The sequence below is a fragment of the Nicotiana tabacum genome, chromosome 6, assembly GCF_000715075.1.
Source record: "Nicotiana tabacum cultivar K326 chromosome 6, ASM71507v2, whole genome shotgun sequence".
In the NCBI taxonomy this organism is placed as follows: domain Eukaryota; kingdom Viridiplantae; phylum Streptophyta; class Magnoliopsida; order Solanales; family Solanaceae; genus Nicotiana; species Nicotiana tabacum.
Genome location: NC_134085.1, coordinates 37,329,469 through 37,338,190, shown reverse-complemented (window position 1 = coordinate 37,338,190; position 8,722 = coordinate 37,329,469). Strand labels below are relative to the sequence as shown.

General features: G+C 36.1%; 1 long non-coding RNA gene across 1 annotated transcript; it reads left to right on the top strand.

The window, feature by feature from the left end:
- The first annotated feature begins 3,836 nt into the window (after window positions 1-3,836).
- On the top strand, window positions 3,837-8,507 carry LOC107821485 (uncharacterized). Its single transcript, XR_001656148.2, has 2 exons — window positions 3,837-4,424; window positions 8,225-8,507. It is a non-coding gene; the product is annotated as an uncharacterized LOC107821485 (long non-coding RNA).
- The last annotated feature ends 215 nt before the right edge of the window (window positions 8,508-8,722 follow it).

Sequence of the window (8,722 nt, the reverse complement as noted above, 5' to 3'; positions counted from 1 at the left end):
TTTTCCTTTTTCATTCTCAAGTTGCATATGTTATACTTTGCATTTTCAGAGATTGGGAGGCCCTCTTCAGCTACCCAAACACTTTATACCATTCGGTACCCCTTTTTGAGTCTGTGCTAATTTTCTTGACCTCCCCTCTTTTGGAATCAAGTTAGAGTCATACGAATAAAATTGTCCCCATAGGTTTATTTTACAAAGTTCATTCCAAAAGAAAAATTTAAAAAAAAAAGAAGAAGAGAAAAATAGAGATAAAGAAAAAAGAAGAAGAAAGAAAAAAAAAAGAAAAAAGAAAAAAAAGAAAAAAAAGGAAAAAAGGAAAAAAAAGGGAAAAGGAAAATAGTAACAAAAGTAGTTTTGTGAGCTACGTTTGACCTGATTTTTGTCACCACAAGATACATAGGCAACCTTACAGTTCGGTCATACAAAATAAAATATTTCATAATCCCACAAAGTCGAGAGTGGGAAATTCCATCTAAAAAAAATAATCAAATTCCCTTGTTTTAGAAATTGGGGCAAAGTTTTTAGAATGGATTCCAAAAGTTGTAAAATTAACCCCGTTGTCTTAGTTATTTTGAGCCTTTACGATATCCTTTCTTTCTAACCTTATCCATAAGCCATATTACAGTCCAAAAAAGACCTCCTAGATAATCTTTGAGAGTGTTGAGTTTAGACATGCCAAGAGTATATGATGTTTTTACTCTGGTCAATGCTTTGTCATCTACAGAATTAGAGGAAATAAAAAGAAAAAAATCAAAATGAGAGAGTCTTATCGGTGAAAACCTTCACAGGCACCATAAGGCGACGGTAAGTTGAGAGAAAGAACAAAATGAGAGAGTCTTGATGGTGAAAACCCTTCGGGCACTACAAGTCGAATAAGGATCGTGAATCGGATAGGATAATCAGAGCATTGAAGCCCGGTTTCACGGTGAAGAGTCACAACAAGAGTTAAACATTAGACTTGCTTGACAGATTAGGCCATTTAATCTGAAGGTGCATGTCATGGTCATTAGAGTTGGTATCCACATCTGATAAATTTCTACTTTGTAGTTTTCTTGTTAGGAATCATCTCTTTCCATTGTCCTTTACTCTGTTCCTTTTGTCTTGTTTACTTCCTCTTCCTGAGTCTTTTTGGTCAGAACAGGTGAGAAATGACTTCAAAATTTGCCACCAGCTTTCTAATTGCACAAAACGGAATTTGGCTAGCACATCAAAGTGGCATACGTCAGGAAAGAACAACAAGCGCACTGAGTTGGTAACAATCAATGTGCTTTGGGATTCATGTGAAATACAAAGTTTCGATATATGTCAATTCATGAACAATGCAACACATAGAGGGTGTTGGGTTTGAACGGATCAAAGATATTTTCTGTGATAAGGTTAACAGAGAAAGTGGTTAACCAATAACAAACAAGGTCTTCCAAGTGGAAATCAAAGTTATCATGGTAAGTGAAGGAGCAATAGACCTCAAGGCCAATGCCACAAACCAACCACCATATTTGTAAACTCACAAGTTTTCTTTGTTTGAAACAGGGACGAAAATTGTGTCCAAATCAAAGCTTGGAAGTTTGAATTTTTTCAAGTGTCGTGCCCAAATTTTGTCAGCACAAAGGCGGTTTGAGAAGGAGAAAGAAAATTTGTTCGATCTGTAGGAACCCTGCATGAGGAAAAGCATGGTTCAGGGGCAAGGAATTTTGTTCATTCTGCAGAGATCCTCCAGGAGGAAAGCATGGCTCAGGTAAGTTCATTCTCGGTTTTTCAGGACCCGCCTGAATAATAGGATTTAATTTAAAATTTTCAGGGCCCTCCTGAATAATGAGATTTAATTTTAAAAAAGGTTCTCAGGACCCTCCTGGATAATGAGACCTAGTTAAATTTCAAGACCCTCATAGATAACAAGATTTAGCGTAAGTTCTACCTATAGGAAATATAATTTAGCTTTAAAGTTTTCACTCTCAAGATGAGATTTAATTTGAAATTTTCAGGGCCCTCCAGGATAATGAGATTTACCTTTTGAATTCTTATAGCTCTTTTGATAACAAGATTTGATTAACACTCACAGATGTTCCTAGTACCAAACTGGGGCAGAAAAGTTTCTTTTGTTTTGTCTGTTTTGTTGTAATGGTAGGCGCCCACTTGGAAAATAAGGGAATACATTTCAAGTTTTGGCAATCAGGCGCCCACCTGGAGAACAAGGGAATACAGTTCATGATTGGCACAATCAGGCGCCCACCTGGATAACAAGGGAATACAGTTTAAGTTTTGGCAATCAGGCACTCACCTGGAGAACAAGGGAATACAGTTCAAGTTTTGGCAATCAGGCGCCCACCTAGAGAACAAGGGAATACAATTCAAGTTTCCAGCAATCAGGCGCTCACCTGGAGAACAAGGGAATACAGTTCATGTTTTGGCAATCAGGCGCCCACCTGAAGAATAAGGGAATACATTTTAAGTTTTGGCAATCAAGTGCCCACCTGGAGAACAAGGGAATACAGTTCAAGTTTTAGCAATCAGGCGCCCACCTGGAGAACAAGGGAAGTCAATTCAGAATCCAATTCAAGTTAGAAGTAGCAGAAGCTCGCGGCAAGAATGTGAGTCAACAGTCCGAGGTGATCAACAGAAGTAATCTCAATCGAGAATAAAAAAGAAAAACAAAAAAAAGGAAAAAAAGAAAGAAAAAGGGAAGTGAATCCAGAATGCAGAAGCTGAGACAAGAGGTGGATTGCTCAAGACATGACTGAAGTCACAAGCATGGTGTGTCCGGTTTTGATCCGAAAAGCTAAAGAAGAATGAACTAGCACCTGCAACTAGCAAACGTCAAGGTTCAAATCTAAAGTCTGAATGAAGAATCATTCAAGACTCAAGATCAAGCTTCAAAAGACTTATAGATAGGAATCTTGTAACTCATAGTTGACAGGCTTAGTTAGTCTTTTTTATTTTTTTAGTTTGATGTAAAAACAGGACCGCGAACCGGAACCTTGACAGAACGGCACCTCGACCGGCTCTCCACCTCAGTATACTCCATCACCTCGTTCACTTCTAAACTACACGTGACCTGATTCCTTTATAGCCATGGAATGTACGAAGCTCAGATACCGGGGCTCGATCACATTCTCCTTCCTCTTAGTTATTGGTCTCCCTAAATAAGGGTCGGGTCAAAAAACCTATCTCGTCGTTCTTTGTCTGAAAACTCTTCGCGTTCCCAGTCAAAGAGGGGCAGCTGTAGACATGTGATTTTTGACCTTCCCCAAGATTTTACACATTTTAGCGTAAAATATTTAGTTTTGGTCCAATATCGCTATTTTAAATAGTTTTGACTCTTTTACTTTGTTTTATCACAAAAAATAAAAATTACAAAATATTTTCTATTATGTAACTAATTGTTATTTTATCTACTTTTGATTTATTTACCTTTCATAAAATTAAACAATACAAAAATAATATTGATATTATGTTTTTCCAAAACACAAAAGATAAGAAGAAACTTCAAAAAAAAAATCACTTGGTAGTGTAATTTTTTTTTAAAAGTTTTAGGCCTTTAATAAGTATTAAGTAGTATTAGAATTTTCTTAATTTGGCTATAAAATGATATGTCTAGCTTCCCATTTTACCCCATATTCACGTGACCACCATCTGATTGAAGGAAATCTTTTCATAACAAATTTTATTTGTTTTTCTTATGATTTTTTTTGGCAAACAATTCATAGAGATTATTGGTAGTAGCTTCTAGAAAGTCTCATAAGAGGGTAACATGTTTTTTCTCCTTGGGCTCACATATTCTTTCCTCTCCAAGCCCATATGGTCATATCTTTTATTATATAGAAACCCTACGGATAAAAAGTACATGACAGAATAAGAGAGAGGACCCCAAGACCTAGACCCCTAACGCCTAGATCCTTAAGAGACGGAAGCATCCGCCGTTTTACACAAAACAGAGACCCCCCTCCCCCGATCGGTCTTCTTCGAAAAAAATAAAGCAGCCATTTCCATGGCTTTTACTTAAAAAAAAAAAGCAGATACATCGGCAGCCATCTCCCATCTTTGGAGAGAAAAAACAACCACCCTCAACTTTCCGTTTCCACCCAAACTCCGTCCCTCACATCACCGCTGGAAACCAGCCACAAAACACTCCCCAAAAGTAGCTCCAAAAAGACACCAAAACAGTTGTAACTCCACAAGTCGTCGCTACTGCTTCAGTTGTATAATCATCGTGAAAACCAGTTCACAAACACAGCGAACCACCGACTCCAAGAACTACCCTGAACCATTGCAAACAACTACAAAAAACATAGTGAGAGGTTCCGGTATAGAGGTCGTTGAGGTTTTGAGTTGCCGGTTATGTCCGAATTCGCCGGCGAAAGCTCTGGTCAAGAATCGTCGAGTTGTTTAACCTCTTGTAATTACAATTTGGTTGATTTATACCAAAGGTCCGTTCTTCGCATCTTCTCGACTGATTATTTTGTTCATTTACATTGTTATTGTTAGTGTAATAGTTTGTTTTATTGATGTTTGGATTGTTGATGAATTGCTAAAGCACTGATGAGATGAGGATATTCAGTCGAAACTAGGTGTCACACAAAATCTATTCTGCCATCCAAATATTGATTTTACATATAACCTAAGCAAATAAACTTATATGATAATGACACTTCCATCACTCACATTAGGGAATTAGCAAAGAAGTGGCAGTCTAATGTTAAGAATGTTGTGAATGTACACTACCTTGGATACCTGTTGCTGGATTTGTACGAAGTTTTTAAGTTGGTTTAGAGGTGTTTTGGTATTGGTTTGAACAATGAATTTGGATTGGAGGAAATTAACAAGATTTTTAAAAGTATCTTTGGAGTTATATGTTTAGTAGCCACATTGAACTTGATAGGAGTTTTAGGCGCTCTTAATTAATCAAATTATCGCGATTATGTATACGTTCGCCTAACATAATTATGATTTTCAAAGTTAAAAAAAGGTACACGTTGCATGACTTTGGCCAAATAATCTTAATAATAACAAAGCGTTATTAATTGTGGACACGTTTGCGTGACATGATTTTTGACGCGCCAAACAAATGGACACACGTACGCGTGACTCGTTTTAGGATAATTTTTAATTAAAAGAGGTAAATGCACATAGGTTCTAAAATAAATAATTAGACAATTTAATAAGCCAAGTATGATCAAAGCGACCGTGCTAAAACCACGATACCCGGGAATGCCTAAAACTTTCTCCCGGGTTAACAGAATTCTTTACCCGAATTTCTGTGTTCGCAGACCATAAATAAGAGTCAATCTTCCTCGATTCGGAATTTTAAACCGGTGACTTGGGACACCATAATTATCTAAAGTGGCAACTTTGAATTTTAAATAAATAATTCTGTTTCGATTGTCACTTAAATTGGAAAAAACTCCCTTATATCCCTTTCATGGGTAGGAAAAAGGAGGTGTGACAATGTATTACTGCCTGAACTACCCAGATCATGCTGAATAAAAATCAGCAGGCAAACAAAAAGTTGTAACACCTGCCTTAATAAAATTGTCTCTATACTCTGTTTTCTCGTATAGACATCCTGCCTATAGGATCTTAAGGTTAATAAGGTTTGTTGTATCAATTGCGTGCTTTTGTTGTTTATATGTGGAGGTCAATATGAGCCTATATTTGCTTGCTATCTGAAAGTTCTAATTGTTTTGTTTGTCTCCTGGGCTTTTAATTTTTTGAGCAACGTAGGCTGGGTCTAGAACTATCCCAAATATAGGTCCTAATACCTCCAGGGCCATAGGTAAGGGACGGGTAGTGCATGCATAAGGATCGAACTAGAATCAATTAGAGAGCTTTAGGTAACAACTTAAAGATAGTAATCGGGTAGCAGGAGATGATAGTCTGTGCCCGCTGAATAATATGAGTAACACCCCGACTCGAGGGAGTTACAAAGTATTATTTATGTTGCACGGGTTAATCCTTTAGGCTAAAAAATTTAGGACCCCCATCCCTATTAAATATTCTTCTCACTTCTTTATTAGACTAATTCATTAGTTAAGTTCGGTCGGGACCCACCGTTGTGGACCTCGAGGGGTGCCTAACACCTTCCCCTCAAGGTAATTTCGAGCCCTTACCCGATCTCTGGTAATATAATCTAGTAACATGAGTTATCTGCTCTAGGTGCCCTAATACACCTTAATCCGTTAGGTGGCGACTCTTTCAATTCCAATTTTCTACCCTCTCAAAAGGAGTTGTCCCAGAAATGTCGAAACCCGATTTCGCGAGAAAAAGGGGGCGCGACAGTCTCAATAGTAACAATGTGATTTTTTATATAGGAATGAAGTTGGGCCGAAATACTTCTCTAATTTTGCACCAAAATCTAAAAGAAATTAATTTAGGAAAATAATCCTAGTAGGGCTTAATTTTCCTTCTACTTCACATGCCATTCCTCCCATGCAAGTGTTTCTATAAATTGAATCCTTCTTGCAAACAAATTCTTTCAGCTGGCATAAGGAATCAGTTTGTAGCTCCTGATCAACGCGCATCAAGGGACTTATTAGTTCTTTTAATACCTACTTTATAAGTCATTAACCTTATTTATTAGTACATTAAATATATTCAAAGGACCTAGTTCATAGACTACTATATATTAATTATTAAAACTAATTTAAGCTCATCTTTAAAAGATGAAAATAAGAGCTTTTGACTTGAAGGAAAAAATGTATTTTTGATGGTCTAAATACCACTGAATTTGGACTGAGAATCTAACTATATATTTTAACTCATAAGGTTGGGCCAATAGGGTTTGAATCTTATTTATGTGGACTTGGTGTTGACTTTTGTTTATTTTGAACTAAGTCTATTTTTGAGTCATATAACTTTATTTTGCATCTTGAAGTATATTTGGGTTAGAGCGAGTTCGTATGATGGATTTAGATCAAGAAAATACGATTATTGAAAATAGAACTAGGCTAAAGCCGAGGTAAGTTGAGACTTAACCTCAGTGAGGTTTTTTCCCCCCAAATTGTCTTATTTTCTCCATGCTACATGTTTGAGGATAACGTATATGCGAGGTAACAGGCGTATATACGTATACCATGTGCTTCTACACTTGGGTAGATGGATATGCTTCACATGCTTTACTTAATTTACTTGTGCTATGACTATTTATGCATCTTCACATGCTAGTATCATATTTCAGGTGTTTCTCATATGCTACTTTAACATGATAGGAAATAGTATGTCATGATTAATTATTGTATGACTACTTGAGTATCTTGTTCATGATAGTATAACATTATAGGCATCATTTACATATTAGTTTAACATTATAGAGTTCATGTACCTGTTTTATAAGATGAACTACTTAGTCATATATTATTTCTTATATGCATCTTGTTAGTACATATATTTTATCTTCAGTGCTTATTTGAGATTTTTGTATAAACATTTGAGTTGTTGGGTGTGTGTGCATTTACATTTCGTTGAGGTATCAGTTTGGGCATGTCATTATATGTTCCTGTTGATATATATATATATATATAGGCATGTCATTACATGTTCTTGTTGAGGTATCAATTAGGGCATGTTATTGCATGTTCCTATTGAGGTCTCTGTTTGGGCATGTCATTGCATGTATCTTTAGGCGTGTAAAATTACGTTCTCGTTGAGTGTGACTAAGGATCCATTCCTCTGGAGTCGCCCTCCCATGTTTCATACGTGGAGGTTCAGAAATCCACATAAATCCACGAGTTACTTTTTTGATTATGATACTAGTTGATGACTTTAAGCATAAAAGTGAAAGCTTTATTATATTTTAAGTGAATTCTTATGCCTATTCATATATTTTTATATGCTTAGCTGTACATATGATTAATATATGTCATTTCGATGCATTGCATGCATGCATTGGGTTATTTGTTGAGAAAGCATGCATCATATTACATGCTTAGACTGTGCATATCACTAGGTATGTTATTTTGATACATTGATACAAGTATGAGACTTGCTTGATCGAGATAAGGTGTAATACTTTATTTGCTCTATTTGTGCATATTGTTATATGCTTTAGCTGTGTCAGCTTGTTATGCTGCTTCTGTACACTTTCTCTATTGCTACTAGGTATAAGAAATATAAAAGTTTATAAGGAGAGTATTTTGAGTTGACCCTCATCACTACTTTATTAGAAAATAGTCAGGGATACCTATTGAATTCTGTTTCTGCATACTCATACTACACTTTTGTATGTGTACAGATATTTGAGCTGAGCTATTACAGAGTTCATGAGCGAGCATCGAAGATATATTAAAAATTCTAGTTTTTAACTGCCATTTGTTCATGGTAGTTTAGAACCATGAATGTTTGTTTTGTATATTTTAAATGGATGATATATTTTCTTCGTATCAGCACTGTCACGCCCCAAAAATCGAGGAGCGCGACCGGCGCTCAACTGAGTAAACTCGACTGAGCAAGCCTGTTAGATTTCATTCTACCCAAGCTAATTTATGAATAAAGAGGAGATGAACTCCATTATCAAATTCGAAAAGTATTTCATTTCGACTTCCATTTCGTTTCCATTAACAACTTCATTCATATTAACAAAACATTACAAGTTTATAGATTTAATGAAAAATATATTTTGCCAAATACCAACATTTTCAGTTCCACTCCCAAAATCAAGCACCACCCACAAACTGTCTACGGAGCATCTAAGTACAACTGAAGAATAATAAGAAAATGCCGGTAACAAGGC